This window comes from Haliotis rufescens, unplaced genomic scaffold (genome assembly GCF_023055435.1).
Source record: "Haliotis rufescens isolate VD_foot unplaced genomic scaffold, xgHalRufe1.0.p SCAF_92, whole genome shotgun sequence".
Lineage (NCBI taxonomy): Eukaryota > Metazoa > Mollusca > Gastropoda > Lepetellida > Haliotidae > Haliotis > Haliotis rufescens.
In genome coordinates, this window is record NW_025964386.1 from 581060 (window position 1) to 599672 (window position 18613).

Sequence of the window (18613 nt, forward strand, 5' to 3'; positions counted from 1 at the left end):
ATATCGAGCTTAGCGCTGCGCTCGCCTATCTGAACTTTCATTCGTGTACAGAATATGCCCCCGTTCCTCAAAGCGATGTTAGCGCTACGACTACCTCAAGCCTACAAGTATGTTAAAATATGGGAGTTACGATCTCTTTAGCGCTAAGATCGCTTTGTGGAGCGGACCTTGGGATCTGGTATTAAGACAACATGCATGTTGAACGAAAAGTTAAACTTGGGTCCCCTTTTTAACGCGATGGCCTTAACTCAAAAACTTCATTATATATTTACAATGTCTTACAAAGCTATGGTCGCTTTGTGCAACAGTGACTTTGCCGACGAACGCGGTTTTTTTCAGATTTTCAATAGTAGGGATGCCATAATGGCACTCTCTGATCACGTATTGGTACTTTGAGCGTTGACTGTCGGGTTTTACGCCAATTGTAGCAATAATTCAGTCATCTCACGGCGGGGGACGCCAGAAATGAGCTTCACACATTGTACACACATGGGGAATGGAACCACGGTGCTTACGCCCCCTTTGGGGTTTGTATGGACGAACATGCAGGTTGATGGATTGTGATGTTATTCCCAAAGAGAGGAGCGTTGCTCACGCTAAAGATACTTCATTATATTGAGGTGGTTGTGAAATACCTGGAATACGGCTGAATGTGGCCTAAAACACACCCACTCGAGTGTTTTATCACAACGTGCATACCCAGTCCAAAGGAAACAGCTGCCGTGACAAACATATACATCCTTAATACTGCGATAGACACGTGTGATTAAGAAAAACATGCACTAGTCATCATAGCTTAACTTTTTATTTTAATATGTGTTGTTGCGCCGCACAGTGTTGATATATTTAATATATATGACGCGACGGTGAGAGTTTCTATTATTAAAATAACTGTCGTGTATTAACATTAGTCAGTGATAAAAGAGGACTATTAATGGATTCTTTGTCCCCTATAATGAGTGAGCATGCACCGAATTGGGTTTTGTTCGATGTAGGGATAACCCATGGGGATTGCGGGTAAGAATGTAGGTCCACTCAAACCAATGCGTGTGGTATACGGCGACTTTGTGGATGGTGTCCAGCAGTGGATTGTCTCATATGTACATGTAACGGGAACATTGCTGAGGGAGGCATTAAACAAACGAACAAACAAACAAACTATGTAGACAAATGCCTGAACATTAAGTTAAGTGACGGAACTACCACGCAATCGGCTTGTAATATACACTGTTTACATTTTTTGTAAAAATATTAACGAAGCATGGTGAACAAAAATAGCAATATGTTGGAGGAATAAGAATCTCTTACAGACATTAGTATGAAATCGTAGAAGGGTCATTGTATATACTATACATGTAGGTATAGATAGTCTGTATGCTGCCGAGGAATAAACATTGTATTTATTCACAATAATTATAACAAATAAGCATAGAGGGAAACTCCCCAGAGAACAATGTGTAGAGTTATTATATACTTCTGTGTGAAAGACTGAGTTTTCTGAAGTTGAGAAAAGTTATATTTAGTTTGCAGGGAACACTTGATATATTACATAATGTTTCTCTCTTCTCACTCGATGAGAGAAACATGAAATTTCACTCGACACATGAAATATCATCGATAAAGTCATTCAATGAAACATACTTAGGTCATATGAAAACATAGGTCACATTCATAGTGTTCTGGTCGGATCCGAGAAAGGGATAACTGAACTTTCTTTATTACTCATCAAAGACAGATAATCTTCACTTAACAACTCAGCTCAAACGGAGAGTGTAATAGGTTTGACAGCACCAAATGGAATTTGGAAACAAGGGGGCAGCGTCAAATGGTACTTTCAGTAAAAGACAATCACAGTGTTGAATGTTGTTGTTTCTGTCAGAGCTGTAGTTGTTGTGGCAGTTCTTCAATTGAGGATCCCTTACATATATAACTGCACTAACGACTCAATAAACATAATATCTAGTTGTTTCCGTCAGAGCTGTGGTTGTTGTTCCAGCTACTGAACATCCCTTACATATATAACTGTACTAACAAACTCAATAAACATATCTAGTTGTTTACTCAAGAGCTGTGGATGTTGTTCCAGCTACTGAACATCCCTTACATATATAACTGTACTAACAACTCAATAAACATATCTAGTTGTTTACTCAAGAGCTGTGGATGTTGTTCCAGCTACTGAACATCCCTTACATATATAACTGTACTAACAACTCAATAAACATATCTAGTTGTTTACTCAAGTGCTGTGGATGTTGTTCCAGCTACTGAACATCCCTTACATATATAACTGTACTAACAACTCAATAAACATATCTAGTTGTTTCCGGCAGAGCTGTTGTTGTTGTTCCAGCTACTCGACACCCTTTACATCTATAACAGCACTAACAACTCAATAAACGTAGTTGTTCCCGACAGCGCTGTGGTTGTTGTCCGGGCTACTGAGGGGCGGTCGGATAGCCTAGTGGTTAAAGCGTTCGCTCGTCACGCCGAAGACCCGGGTTCGATTCCCGACATGGGTACAATGTTTGAAGCCCATTTCTGGTGTCCCCCGCCGTGATATTGCTAGAATATTTCTAAAAGCGGCGTAAAACAATACTCACTCACTCCAGCTACTGAACATCCCTTACATCTATAACTGCACTAACAACTTAATAATCGTACATATAGTTGTTCCCGTCATAGCTGTTGTTGTTGTTCCTTACATATATGAGAGACCTAACGACTTAATAAACGTATCTGGTTCTTGCCTTCAGTGAGTGAGTATTGTTTTACGCCGCCTTTAGCAATATTCCAGCAATATCACGGTGGGGGACACCAGAAATGGGCTTCAGGCATTGTACCCATGTCGGGATCGTGCCTTCAGCGCTCTGGAGCTTCTTGCAGTATATTGAACACCTCTTATAAATACAACAACAAGCACGACTCGATAAACATGTGCATACAATCTGATATTGTGTCTTTGTTTGTTTGTTTAACGCCGCACTCAGTAATATTCCACCTATATGACGGCGAAAATATTCGAATTTGGACCAGATAATCCAGTGATTGGCATCATGAGCATCGATCCATGCAATTGGGATAGGATGACATGCATCAACCAAGTTAGCGAGTCTGACCACCCGATCTTTTTAGTTGCCTCTTACGACAAGCATCGCTTGCTGAAGACTAATTCTCACCCGGAATCTTCGCGCATATAATATGTAAGCATAAATATTTAACAAAAACACACCTTCTTACAGACAGAGACATACATGTATAGATTTATCTTAAGTAAACCATGAACCAACACTTGTCTCTCTCTCAACATGGAGTAGTGTTAAAAGGTTTAACACGTGGCACGTCTGTGCGGAATAATCTGCCTCGGGAGCTTGGCTAAACATTAAAGAGACACTACTACATTCTTGACGACAAATAAGCCGTAAAGATCCGACATTCTGCGAGTCGGGTTTAATTTTTTAGCTTCAATAAAACAAAATTGACACAAAGTTTGGAATATTTTGAGCCACATTCAACTCCTACGGGGGGTCATTTTTTTGTTGAAACACTTTTTTATTAAATGCAGCGATGAAGGGTGAAACAAACGTCGAAATGAAAACTATGTGGTTCACGGTGATTGCTCTCAAAGATCTCTTAAAATCGATAGGGGTTGAGGGTGTTGACATTGTTTTGAATGAGTGGTGCGGTAAATATAACAATGAATCAGTCAGTCTGTTGTTGGGATGACAAGTGTGTGAGACAAAGTATAAGTGGGTACACTTTGGGCCTGACTTTAAAGCGTAATTTTGTTTCAGATTCAGTGGTATGCATTGATTTCACGTCTCCTCGGCTCTCCGTATCATGGATGGAGTGTAACGGGTTGACAGCTTGACGTGTCAGGCCAGCCTTGGTTTCCCCTCCCCGAGTTGTGCTAGTCTGTGGTTCAGTGTTGTAGAAGGAGGAAGGGTTCAATTATAAACCCACGTGGAATCACGTGTGTGTGTTTCGAATTCTAGTTTCGTCAAGGTCCATGCTTTTATGATAAATATCATCAGGCATGTGTTTGTCTTGTCCACACCAGTATTTACAGGCTGTCGTCAAGAGTTGCGTCCCTCAAATGAAAATCTGCTGGTCTTCGGATTCTGGTGTCGAATTCTATATTCGTCAAGGTTATGGTTCTTGATCTAACAATCACATCCCAATAGTAGTAAACGTCTGAGCGGTAACGCTTAGTAACGTCGCGTTTAAGATTTTTGCACTCATACAGCGACGGGCATGCGCACGTGTATGTGCATGTGTGTGTGTGTGAGAGAGAGAGAGAGAGAGAGAAAGAGAGAGAAAGAGAGAGAGAGAGAGCGATATTCTACCAGTACGGGCAAATGCCGGTTAATGGTGCTACCCCACGGAGATACCATGCCGCAGTGGAGCAAAGATACCCTACTCAGACACAGTATAAGGACTCCACGCCATCCAGTCAGTGTCGTATCCCCTTACGCCGACCGCCAGGCACGGTAAAGACAGCGTCTTTTAGTATGACACGGCCGGGGATCGAACCTCCGACCTTCCACTCTCTGGGCGGACACTACACCACGTCACTTACGTCATTTTGTGTACTCATGGTGTCAGGAGTTTACAAATAACTAAATAAAAATAAGTTACAGGAACTGCAGTCATAACGGCTGATGGTGTTCTCGAAATGTGAGCGCATTTCCCCTCCCATTTCCCCTTCCTCCCGGAAGTAGCTCTCCGCGTCAATGTCATCAACGAAGCTGGGCCTCATTGTTAGAACTCTTGCTGTCGACGTTGATAAGGCGTGTTATTAACAATGTGTATTTGTGCATATCTGTCTGTCTGTACAGAGTAGGTCGAGTCTAATAAGACTGTATTGATTGTGCGTCTTGTAGACGAGACCAGTAACACGATAGTTTGTGTAAGCGCAGAATCCATGGAGTATATAGAGGTTATCACGCTGGCTTTTGGGATGGTGAATATCCTGTATTAGAAATAAACGTTGTATTTAGCGAGCTATGGCGAACTAAGAACAGTGTGTTATTCCTAATATAGGATATTTACCATCCCAAAACACACAAGCGTAACTCTTTATCATAAATTTATAACGTCATTCTTAAATTCTGTCGTCGGAAAATGTATTCTCATACAAATGACACCTAAACATTAAAAGGTTTTATCGGGAATGTCCGCTTTAATATTTTACAAGGTCAGTGAATGGTCGGTCGGTCAGTCAATATAGTTCCAATTGAAATTTGTTTTTTTAGGTTTTAACTACCATCTTTTAATATCAGTGATCGCCTTTAACGACAAGATATCGGTCTGCCCGCTCGAGTAATTTTGAGTTTTGCCAAAGGGAAGCTACTCCAGTGTATGAGACGTCATGTTTGTTCAGAGTCTGTCAGAACGTTACGAAAAGCAGTCAGATGTCCAACCAAGCGACAAAATAAAGTATGGTCAAATATTTCGGTCACATGCAACTGTTTTACATTCTGGAATAGAACCCAAGTCTCTGGGGTCGACAAACGCTGATATAGAAACTTGGCATTTATCCCGCTAGCGTCTTCGCCAGCATTGCTTCGTAATTTATGTTGCTGCAGTTGCCCACACTTGTAAAAAGTATCCTAGACTATAATTTTGATAAATGATAACAATTGTCCCAATGATGTGCCCAGAAACACGATGTATGGTCAACTGTGACAAGGGTGAAGCCATGTTTGTAAACACTTAAATAGTAATAGTCGTCCATGGAGTTGTAATTCATTGTGCAGAGTTACCTCTCTTTGTCGTGCTTGGATCCGCTGAACGTGGGTACCAATCCAAGATTAAAAGATTATGATTCTTTTTTCAAGAGGGCCCAGTCGTCTTAGGAGCCGCCATTCGCTGGTTTATATTTGTTCATCGTATTGTGAGTATCGTGTAGTAGTACACAGACACATTCCGTTGATTCAGATGATTATTCAATATAAATTACGCTAAGTAACGTCGCGTTTAAGATTTTTGCACTCATACAGCGACTGGCATGGTGTGTGTGTGTGTGTGTGTGTGTGTGTGTGTGTGTGTGTGTGTGTGTGTGTGTGTGTGTGTGTGTGTGTGTCACTGGCTTGTCTGGTCTAGACTCGACGCGGCGTTAAACAACAAACAAAGAAACAAAATCACTTGCTGAGTGTTTGTGACAGCAAGGCGTGTCAGCTTAATGGAAGAGGGGTGCTACAGAGTGATGTTTTACGCCTCTCAGGCTTGAATCAAGGTATATCATGAGGAACTTTAAGAAGCATATAGAGGAAGAAGGTTACAACTCATCTTAGTATAACTGAGAACAAAATGTTTGAATTACACTACAAACCATGCGTATCCTCAAGAGTGTAGCATCATTGAGAAAGATGCAATTCTCATGTTCACTTCGTAGTGGTTGACTTTCAGGTAATGATTCAAGGGTTGCCTCTTACATCAAGGCCCTATGACACACATTACATTACTTATGACATACGGGGCGGTCGGGTAGCCTAGTGGTAAAAGCGTTTGCTCGTTATGCCGAAAACCCGAGTTGGATTCCCGACATGGGTACAATGTGTGAAGCCCATTCCTGGTGTTCCCCCGCCGTGATATTGCTGGAAACTTGCTAAAAGCGGCGTAAAACCATACTCACTCACTCACTCACTCACTTATGACATACATACATCCATATGTGTTTAACTGTACAATCTGTGCAATCCCAGAACATGTAGACGATTTTAAAATTGGTAAAATTTGTTTATCATCAAATATCGTTTAAAATTAACAAATCTTGATAATGTCTCGAGTGAGTGAGGATTTTTGTACGCCGCTTTTAGCAATATTCCAGCAATATCACGGCGGTGGACACCAGAAACCACTAGGCTACCCCACCGCCCCTGGTATTGTCATATGGTAATAAGGTTTTTTGACATGTCATTTAAAAAAACGTTTTGTTCTAATTCGCAAATACAAAGGATAACTGAAAATTACGTCCTCTTCTTCTTCAAACAAATAATTACAAAATACATTATAGATAATTGTTAAGTATTGTAACATTCAGTACCCGCGAAGACCGAAATGAAGAGCAGGCCCCGTTCTACAAACCGATGTTTGAGCTACGACTATCGCTGACCTATGTTAAAGTATGGGAGTTACCATTACCTTAGCGCTAAGATCGCTTTATGGTGCGGGCGCTGTTACTAAAACTGCATGTTTTGTTATTTGTTTGTTTGTTTGTTTGTTGTTTGACGCCGCACTCAGCAATATTCCAGCTATATGACGGCGGTCTGTAAATAAGCGAGTCTGGACCAGACAATCCAGTGACTGACATCATCAGCATCGATCCACGCAATTGAGATCGATGACATGCATGAACCAAGTCAGCGAGCCTGACCACCCGATCCCGTTAGTCGCCTTTTACGACAAGCATAGTGGCCTTTTACGGCATGCATGGGTTGCTGAAGACCTATTCTACCCCGGAATCTTCACGGGTCTAAACACTGCATGTATTTTGAAACAAAGTTAAACATGGGCCCCCTTAAGGCGGTAGACGTAACTCCTTACTGCAACATAGATTTACAGCAAATATTCTTATAGTGTTACGATGACTTTGTGTAACTTATACGACGAATGTTTATTTTTCTTATCCTCAAAAGTAGGGGTGATTGTCGGGGCCATAAAGCCACTACGTCTTGGCACTTTGAGTTTTGCGTAACAGTTCCTATGTATAGTTCCAGCATCCGTCAATATTTACTGTTTAACAAGCTTGAAAGTCCGTTCAAGAAAAAAAGTACAGGCATACATCTTTTTTAGTCATTTAATTTGTACTGGTTTATCTGTAATGGGGCACATTTTCTTTATCAATCCAAATCTCAGTGAAATATCTAGAATATCGCTGAATGTGGCGTTAAACAATAATATTTTTTATTCACTCACTTGTTTTATCACAACATGCCCACACAGCACAATGTTAACAGCTGTCGAGACGACAACACAAGTCCTGTATTGCACTATACAAATGTGTGAGTCTCTGGATGTTTTTTTAATATGAGTGAGTGAGTGAGTTGGGTTTAACACCGCGTTTAACAGTATTCCAGTTGATTCACAGCGTGTCAGCTTGATGTGGGAGGAAAGCCTGAAGTGATGCAGGTCTAAGACGTTTACCACTTTGGTGAAACCAACGAACACGGGTATGGTGCTGACAAACCTAGAAACATTATCGAGGCGAACCGGGATGATAGGTTCCTGGCGAGCCCAAGGGACGCAACTCTGCATGGCGCCTTATTCGACGTGACACCCGTGCCCCCTTTAAATATGAATTTATATGCGTTAATGTGCCGCACAGAGTGTTTGGGTCAGTGAACGGGCTGATTGTATTTTCATGTAAAAATACCTTCCTCAAGCGAATTCAAGTGGGTGAGATCAAGAAAAAAAAACGAGGAGATAGAGCTACAATGAAATTGTATCACAATGCTTTGAAGACCATCTATTTTTCAAGGTAGAGCACACCTATATGGATTCCGGGTAAGAATGTAAGTACCTATGCTTGTCGCACGAGGCGACGTAATGGGTCGGTTGGTCAGGCTCGGTGACTCGGCTGACTGTATGACATCGTATCCCATTTTCGTTGATCAGTGCTCATGATGTCCATAACTAGATTGTCACGATTATTTACATATACCTTGAACATGGAACCCTCAATCCTCGCTATCTGGGTGCAGTTTCACGAAAGCCTCTCAGCTCAGCAAACTCCTTTGTAAACCATGTCATAGCCGTGAAACGGTGTCCTGGCTCTTCTAGAATAACTGACAAATAACGCAGGAGGAAAGCCCAAAGCGGATCTGGAGTTGAGAGATAGATCGATCATAATCCCGGATTCGAACAAAACCAGCGGATCTTGGCAGCTTAGGGACCCAGTCAGTCTTTGACCATAGATTATCTACCATTAGGAACCCCTAAACACACAGCCAATTACACAACCACTACCACACAGATGAGCAACGTTTGTCGATAACGTCGACCCGAGTGTTCATGCTGAAGATATGGATGCCATTCTGGCGCGTTACCATAAAAAAGGACCGCCTGTGGTTTATAGGACAGATCTAGAGCGTCTTCCCGGAGAGCGGAAGGTCGGTGGTTCGATGCCCGGCCGTTATACCAAAAGACGTTAAAAGATGGCACGTGTTGTTACCCAGCCTAACGCTCGGCATTAGTGAGCTCAATCAACTTAGGTTACTCAATTTCTGGCAAACAAGTTGAATTGATTTAACCTGAGTTAACCAGTGTTAATCAAGTATAACTTAGCACAGTACCTGAATTAAAACCCAGAAAATGCAACCTTAGACATAATACAAAATGGCCGCCAGGAGAAGGAGAAAGGACAGCCGGGTGTATTGATGAAACACAGAACTAGGAGAGGTGAACAAGTGTTTCATTGCTTGACAAATCTGCCACTGTACGTTTATATTTAATGTATGTAAGACGACAAGAAGGTCATACACATCTTGATTTTGGAGGAAAGCCCGAAGTGATGTTGGGCGTTTACCTCTTCGGTGACAACCATGAGCACGGGTATGGTGTTGGCACCGTCAGGACGGACCGGGATGTGAATTCATGATCATAGGTTTCTGGTACGCCTAACTAAGGCAAGCAACTCCGCCCAGCGAATGGCGGCTCCTAAGTCCTAAACGACTGGGCCCTCTTGAAAAAAGAATCATAATCTTTTAATCTTGGATTGGTACTCACGTTCAGCGGATCCAAGCACGACAAAGAGAGGTTACTCTGCACAATGAAATACAACTCCATGGACGACTCAGCTATGTTATTATGATACACAATTCATATTGAATATTCATCTGAATCAACGGAGTGTGTTTGTGTACTACTACACGATACTCACAATACGATGAACAAATATCGTGAAGTGGAACATTGGTTATCGTGTAATGGGTTGGGTCTCGGCAGGACCAACGGATAAAAACGGTATCCTTTAGGGTCATTTACGGATACATATGCAAATTATAAAGGTCAGGTAGGTACTATTTCAGTGTTTACAAACATGGCTTCACCCTTGTCACAGTTGAACATACAGCGTGTTTCTGGACACATCACGGGGACAATTGTTATCATTTATCAAAATTATAGTCTAGGATACTTTTTACAAGTGTGGGCAACTGCAGCAACATAAATTACGAAGCAATGCTGGCGAAGACGCAAGCGGGATACGTGCCCAGTTTCTATATCAGCGTTTGTCGACCCCAGCGGCTCGGGTTCTTTTCCAACAGTTGCATGTGACCGAAATATTTGACCATATTATATTTTGTCGCTTGGTTGGACATCTGACTGTTTTTCGTAACGTTATGACAGACTTTGAACAAACATGACGTCTCATACACTGGAGTAGCTTCCCTTTGGCAAAACTCAAAATTACTCGAGCGGGCCGACCGATATCTTGTCGTTAAAGGCGATCACTGATATTAAAAGATTATGCGAAGGCATTTGTATTTTTACCTGTATGGTAGTTCAAACCTTAAAAAAACAAATTTCAATTGGAACTATATTGACTGACCGACCGACCATTCACTGACCTTGTAAAATATTAAAGCGGACATTCCCGAAAAAAACTTCCAATGTTTAGGTGTCATTTGTATGAGAATACGATTTTCGACGACAGAATTTAAGAATGACGGTATATGATAAAGAGTTACGCTTGTGTGTTTTGGGATGGTAAGTATCCAATATTAGGAATAACACACTGTTCTTAGTTCGTCATAGCTCGCTGAATACAACGTTTATTTCTAATACAGGATATTCACCATCCCAAAAGCCAGCGTGATAACCTCTATACACTCCATGGATTCTGCGCTTACACAAACTATCGTGATACTGGTCTCGTCTACAAGACGCACAATCAATACAGTCTTATTAGACTCGATCTACTCTGTACAGACAGACATATATGCACAAATACACATTGTTAATAACACGCCTTAACAACGTCGACAGCAAGAGTTCTAACAATGAGGCCCAGCTTCGTTGATGACATTGACGCGGAGAGCTACTTCCGGGAGGAAGGGGAAATGGGAGGGGAAATGCGCTCACATTTCGAGAACACCATCAGCTGTTATGACTGCAGTTCCTGTAACTTATTTTTATTTAGTTTTTTTGTAAACTCCTGACACCATGAGTACACAAAATGACGTAAGTGACGTGGTGTAGTGTCCGCCCAGAGAGTGGAAGGTCGGAGGTTCGATCCCCGGCCGTGTCATACTAAAAGACGCTGTCTTTACCGTGCCTGGCGGTCGGCGTAAGGGGATACGACACTGACTGGATGGCGTGGAGTCCTTATACTGTGTCTGAGTAGGGTATCTTTGCTCCACTGCGGCATGATATCTCCGTGGGGTAGCACCATTAACCGGCATTTGCCCGTACTGGTAGAATCTCTCTCTCTCTCTCTCTCTCTCTCTCTCTCTCTCTCTCTCTCTCTCTCTCTCTCTCTCTCACACACACACACACACACACACATGCACACACACGTGCGCATGCCCGTCGCTGTATGAGTGCAAAAATATTAAACGTTACCGCTCAGACGTTTACTACTATTGGGATGTGATTGTTAGATCAAGAACCATAACCTTGACGAAACTAGAATTCGACACCAGAATCCGAAGACCAGCAGATTTTCAGTTGAGGGCAACTCTTAACGACAGCCTGTAAATACTGGTGTGGACAAGACAAACACATGCCTGATGATATTTATCATAAAAGCATGGACATGTATTATGTATCTATTTCTCAAATTGTAGAACCGGTAACTGAAATAAAAAATAATAAACTAACTGTCAAAAAAAACTTTACCATAGTTTGAAATCAAAATCTTAACGAAATCAACATTTAAAATGGCATGACAGTTGCCCGAATTGAGGAGAGGTAGTAAAAACAAGCTTTCAACGTAATGGCCAAACGGCACACACATCTAAAACTAAGTTCAAGGACACGTCACATTAAAAGCGTGTATGACCATTCCCTGCTACAACTTTCCTGCGCACAGAAAAAAGTCAGTCGTCTGTTGACGTCACGCGGGATACGTCGCAATTCTTCTTAGAGGGCCGGGATCAGTTCTTGTCGGTTGAGACCGCCTCCGTGGCCTAGTGGTAGAGCGTCCGCCCGGAGAGCGGAAGGTCCGGGGTTCGATCCCCGACCGCGTCATACCAAAAGACGTTAAAAAAATGGTACTTGATGTTACCCTGTCTGGCGCTCGGCATTAAGGGGCTAAAACAAGGACTGGTCGGCTCGGAGTCTGAGTGGGGTATTCATGTTAAACTGCGGCATGGTATCTCAGAAAGCTAGTACTATGAATCGGCATCAGTCCGGACTAGCACACACACACACACACACACACACACACACACACACACACACACACACACACACACACGTGCATGCACGTCACTATATAAGTGCAATAATCTTGGACGCGACGTTAAACCCCATTTCACCTCACATCACCATCTTGTCGGTTGGCTGGATGTTGTGGTCGCTGTTGAGCACGACAATCCATGACAACCCAGAGGTGTTTTTGGGAGCGTACAGGCCACGGCAACACGTTGGCGTTGTCGTTGGCTGCAATATGACTGTATGGGGTCTTGAGTACCATGCTTATAAAGGACATCACGTGGCTGCCTTTGTGGAAATGGTAGGCATCGGACGAAGACTATCATCCATATAACGCTGAGCTGTCAAATTTCCCTTAACGATGACCAGCGGTGTTTGGACGATATGTTTTGCATATACACTAAAATACGTTTATAACGAACACGCTTATAACGAACTGACGGATATTACGAACTAATTAATTTTTGGTCCCGGCCATTTGCTGTATAGATATTGAGTATATGCTCATAACGAACAACGGTTTTAACAAACCAACGGTCCATTTGAGTTCGTTATAACCGTAGTTTACTGTATTTAGTTTGAACTTGTGTTTTTAACTTTTTGCAATTTCAATTTCAAGTGGTAAAGTTTCTTTTGGCTGTCAGTTTAAAATTTAATAAATGTCATGACTGGTTTGGCGCTGGTATCGAAGAGAAATGACTAAAGGGTTTGGATTGAATACTGGAAGTCAAACGCCAGGTTTAATTAACGGTAGCTTCCCTTCCTATATTGACAGGCTGTGAAGTTGCTCCTGAAATTAGTCAACAGATTCGGCGAGATGAAGTCAAGTCTTAATACTGATTATTGCTGAGTACTAATATTACTTGAAAAAAGTGTCTTTGTCTTGTGATGTCAAATACTTGTTTATCAACACTCGTCAATAAAAGTTTAAAGCTCATCCGCAAGATTCGGAATTGTATTTTTTTATCGTGTTGATATATTTATATCATAAACGTAAAGGTGAGATTATCTTCTTATGTTAAACTATTTGTGTAATTCTTTAATTATACAAACAAGCCGTAAAAGGCGTACACATTATTTTCATCAGATAAAGCTAGTGAGGAAGTGAGTGAGTTCAATGTTGCTTTGAACAGAAGTTCAGTTATATCAGGGGATGTTGTCCACAAATGGCGAGAAACGGGTCTCTTTATTTTTTATAAAATGGTCGGTCCCTGTGTGTTAACACATCTGTTTCCTAGTTTTCATATGATTTAATCAAACATGATGTTGAAAGGAGTACTATCAAACGACTATAAAATCAGTATATAATTTTCAAATAACAAGTTCGCCAACGCTATATGTTCCTTAAATATGCGATAATGACCATCATTTTTTAAAAGAAATATAACAGAACGTTATGTTTTGTCCTCATTATGTCATAAAAATGTATGAAAAGATTGATCCACAAGGAAATCAGAAACTAGCATGAAAGGAATGGAGTCGTCTCATTTTAAAAAATGGGCACAATGATTGGCATGTCATCTTTTGTGGAGAACGAAAATAAATTTTAAAGACCACGGAATTGACGTTATCAAAGCTTTCATAGAAAAATCAAATTGTATATAAGTTCAGAACATCGTTATTTTCTGTGTAAAAACATCCATTTGACACTTCATGCCCTTGGCTTTTTTAAACATTAAAAGCTTCATTAAATCATGTGGCAAAATCAAAAGAGGCCTGATTTTGTTGTGTTTCAAACCAGAAAAACTAAAAAAGATTTCCCAGTGCGTGTGATTAGTTTTATGATCAGTTAAGAAGTACAGTGTAACCCCATTATAGTCCGTTAACCATCATGTTGGCATCCGTTTTTTCACAATTAATTTTAATTAAACACACAATCACGCGACCCAAGTTGTTTTTTATCTAATAATATGGATTGACCTAACTAATGTCAGTTGTAATATTTGATGTCCGAATAAAAGTTTATTCTTCATTGTTATTATGTAATTTTGTGACCGCTGACTTGGCCCTGTAGTGGGGGTAAGAACAGACGATTTAACGACTCACAAAAATTACATAATGTGTGTCAAACATGTGTGCTACCAGGGAGGGTAGTAAATTCGATGTTTACTAACCTTCTGGCCACTGTTACCTATTAAGTTAGTAGAATTCACTAGACCTTTCCCTCGGTGATGGCGTTTTGTCACTGGCTCATATCGTGATAGGGGTGAGCTGAACTGGGTTTAACGTCGCGTTTAATATCATTGGGCAATATATTACAACGTGCATGCGGGTGCGTGTGTGCAGATATTTCTTGTACTAGTCAGGGCTAATACCGGTTTTATAGTGCTGGCTACCGGACAGAGACACAGTTTACTGACCAGTCCTTCTTTTATCACTTAATGCCGAGATCCAATAACAAGTACCATCTTTTGGCATGACTTGGCCAGGGGACCGAACCACCAACCTTCCACTATCCAGACAGACTCTATCCACTAGACCATATAGGCGGTCATATCGTGATATGATGTTAGTCACTGGAGCATATCGTAACACGTGCCCCGTTCACCTGCCACATGTGTCCTATTTCGGGGTCAGATCCGAAATATACAATAAAACGAACAAGCTTATAACGAACTGACGGAACAAAATTAGTTTAGTCTGCCATTTGCTGTACATATGCTTATAACGAACTACGGTTACAACGAACTAAAATTAGTTAAGTTCGTTATAACCGTAGTTTACTGTAATTTATACAATTTTGATATTGACAAGGAAAGGAAACCTTTTTAATTTCCTTAATCAACTTTTGATGTCAAATTTTCGTTTATTTTTAATGACCTGGATGAATAATAAATGACATTGAGCAAGCTAAATTATGGTACAGGCTAAACATCTTCCTGTTCTGTCAGGAGTTACATCCCTTAGTAATGCCCAAAACGTGGGTTCGAATTCCAACCTTTACGATCCCATATCCGTCAGCATTTTAAGGACAACATAACATATTTCTTGTTTCCCATCACCGAACAACCGAAAAATATCCCGACCATAAAGTTTTATGAAACTTTGTCTGGATTCTAAATTCGGTTTAGGTGTTGCTTTTTAAAAAAGTTTTCCATACCGAAGTTGCACTTTTTGATGTGCCCATTCTGACGACCAGTAATTTAGTGAATGATGTTATTTTCTAACGAAAGCCAGGTTAACATACTCTTTACTACTTTTAAGAGTGTTTTGATTTAGTGAATGTCTGTGGAGTGAACGTATACAACTTTAAAAATCGAATAAATAGACCACGTGTCACATGTTTTAAAGTCATGACAAACAATATTTGATTCTTGTGGCCTTGCTCTTCTCGTTGGTTTTACCAAGATGGAAAACGTCTACGTCCTACAGCACAACTACGACGTAAACACTCAGTAGCGAGAATACATCAACGAATTGTTTTGTTTGTTTCTTTGTTGTTAAACGTCACACTCGGCAATAAGCCACCTATGACGGCCACCTGTTAATAATCCCGTCAGGAGTAAACAAACCAGTGATCGATATTGTGAGCAACTTCCCACGCCGGTTGGGTATACGATGACACGCCATCAATCAAAGGTCACCGAACCTGTGACGGCCACCTGTTAATAATCCAGTCAGTACCAAACAAACCAGTGATCGATATTGTGAGCAACTTCCCACGCCGGTTGGGTATACGATGACACGCCATCAATCAAAAGACACCGAACCTGACCCCATGATCTAGTTAGTCGCCTCGTACGACGTTGCTGTTGATTTATTCGACCCCGAAATCCGCACAGGAATACAGTGGGCAGGCAGACATTGTTCATAAAGATGTTGTGAGATATTATCGATAAGAAACGATTGGATCCATACGAGTAGACGCATGAGACAATATTACGCTGTTATGCTTAAGTGGCCTTCCTTCTATTAGTATTCCAGCTGGAAATAGGTGACAGTTCTAGTTTTGGGCTATAAAAATGTCTGTATTCCACAAATACTGCCGTTTATGTCATTCATTGTCACGATAATAGTTATATTGGATAAAATGCCAATAACTTGCATGACGTCACCAAGATGCCTGACGTCAAGTGTACACAAACAGGTCTTTAATAGACTCAAGTCATTTCAACATTTATAATTCAGTCATTTAAGATGGTAATGCGATATGACATTCACACAAACTTCTTTGAAACGTTGTCTTCATGAAAGCTTTTCCCTGGTATTGTCCGAGTGAAGGGTTAGTGACATGAAAGGGGACCCGTAGCCATTACGGTTAAACTAATACTTTTTTTTGTTGTTGGCAGGAATATATTATGTTTTTCAACGAATCACTTGTGGGTTGACAGATAACAAAAATAACGTGAATGTGAGTAAATAACTATGCGTGGCGAGCAGTAATGTGAGGTGAAACGTCGGGGTTTAACGTCTCATTCAAGGCTATCGCACTTATATAGCGACGTGCATGCACGTGTGTGTGTTGCTGCTTGCACCAGACCGGACTTCTGTCGGTTTTATAGCGCTATCCCACTGAGATACCATGCCGCAATTTAACATGAATATCCCACTCAGACTAAGAAAACTGACTGACCAGTCCAGTTTTATCCCCTTAATGTCGAGCGCAATACAGGAAAACAACAAGTCCCATCTTTTGCATATGACGCGTCCAGAGATCTAAACCCCGACCTTCCGCTCTCTGGTCAGACGCTCTATCCACTGTACCACGAAACTTTCCGAGGGTGAGATGTGGATGTGAATGGGATGCAAGTGCTGAGAAGGGGCGAGAATGGAATGGGGGGATTGTTTTATAAAGCTCTCACTGACAGAAATAGTTTGTAAATATTACCTAGTTAGTGGCTTTCCCTGTCCACTCAGTCACTAATATGTTAGCAGACTTTACTACTCAGTTGGTATTTTTTACTAGGTGGCTTATCGTGACTAACTTAAAAAGCTTAAGTACATGTAGTAATCAGAAATTATTTCATTGTCAGCTTCCTGAATGAGAAATACAAATAGCAATACAACAACAACACACTGGTGAAAGTTCTAAACTTGGTTGGAGTCGAGCCTGCGAACTCTCGATTTGTTGTCCGTCACTTTACCACCCGTGCTACTGAGACTGTTGTCGTCACAAGTGTCAGTCTCCCATGTCACGATCAGCTCGTTGTCCTGGTGGTGTATGTGTCATGCACGTGCCTGTGAATCTAGTTAATATATGTTAAACATCGCATCCATATTTGACCTAAAGCCTGATGATATGCACTTTATTAAACATGTTCAAATTCTTTAAAGGTGTTTAAATTCTAAACTTGTTTGGATTATGGGGATTTTTTGTTTGTTTGTTGTTTAACGTCACTCAGTAGTATTACAGCTATATGACGGCGGTCTGTAAATAATCGAGTCTGGACCAGACAATCCAGTGATTAACATCATGCGCATCGATCCACGCAATTGGGATACGATATCATGCATCAACTAAGTCAGCGAGCCTGACCACCCGATCCCGTTAGTCAACAAGCATGATCGCCTTTTACGGCAAACTTGAGTTGCTGAAGACCTATTCTACCCCGGATCTTCACGGGTCGGACTATGGGGATGTTGTGCTTAGGTGATGTTTAGGCTTTAAGGCGATAGCACCTTTGACATGTTTAGAACCTAAGGGTGTTAAGATAGAACACACCTAATGTGCATAACGTTTAGGATTGAAACATTCCAAAACATGTCTTGTATATGTTAACATTCTTAATACATTTTAACAGTGTGGTTTAAGTTGTGCATTTTACTAAATTATTATTGATATTTACTAATCTTCTGCATCTTCGTGTACTCTACCAGACAGGTTTGTAAATTCGATGTTTACGAACCTTCTGGTCCCTGTTACTCACTTGACTTGGCTTTTTACACTTGGCTTTTTTCTCAGTGCTGTAAGCAGCCTTATTGTAATGGAATAGCCTCACACTAGTAGTTTAAATTTGTTTGTTTGTTTGTTGTTTAAGGCCACACTCAGCAATATTACAGCTATATAACGACGGTCAGTAAATAATCGAGTCTGGACCAGACAATCCAGTGACTGACATCATCAGCATCGATCCACGCAAATTGGGATGCGATGACATGCATTTACCAAGTCTGACCACCCAATCCCGTTCGGCGCAACCTACGACAAGCACAGTCGCCTTTTACGGCAAGCATGGGTTGCTGAAGACCATTCGACCCCGGATCTTCACGGGTCAGTGGTTTAAAGAGAAACTAG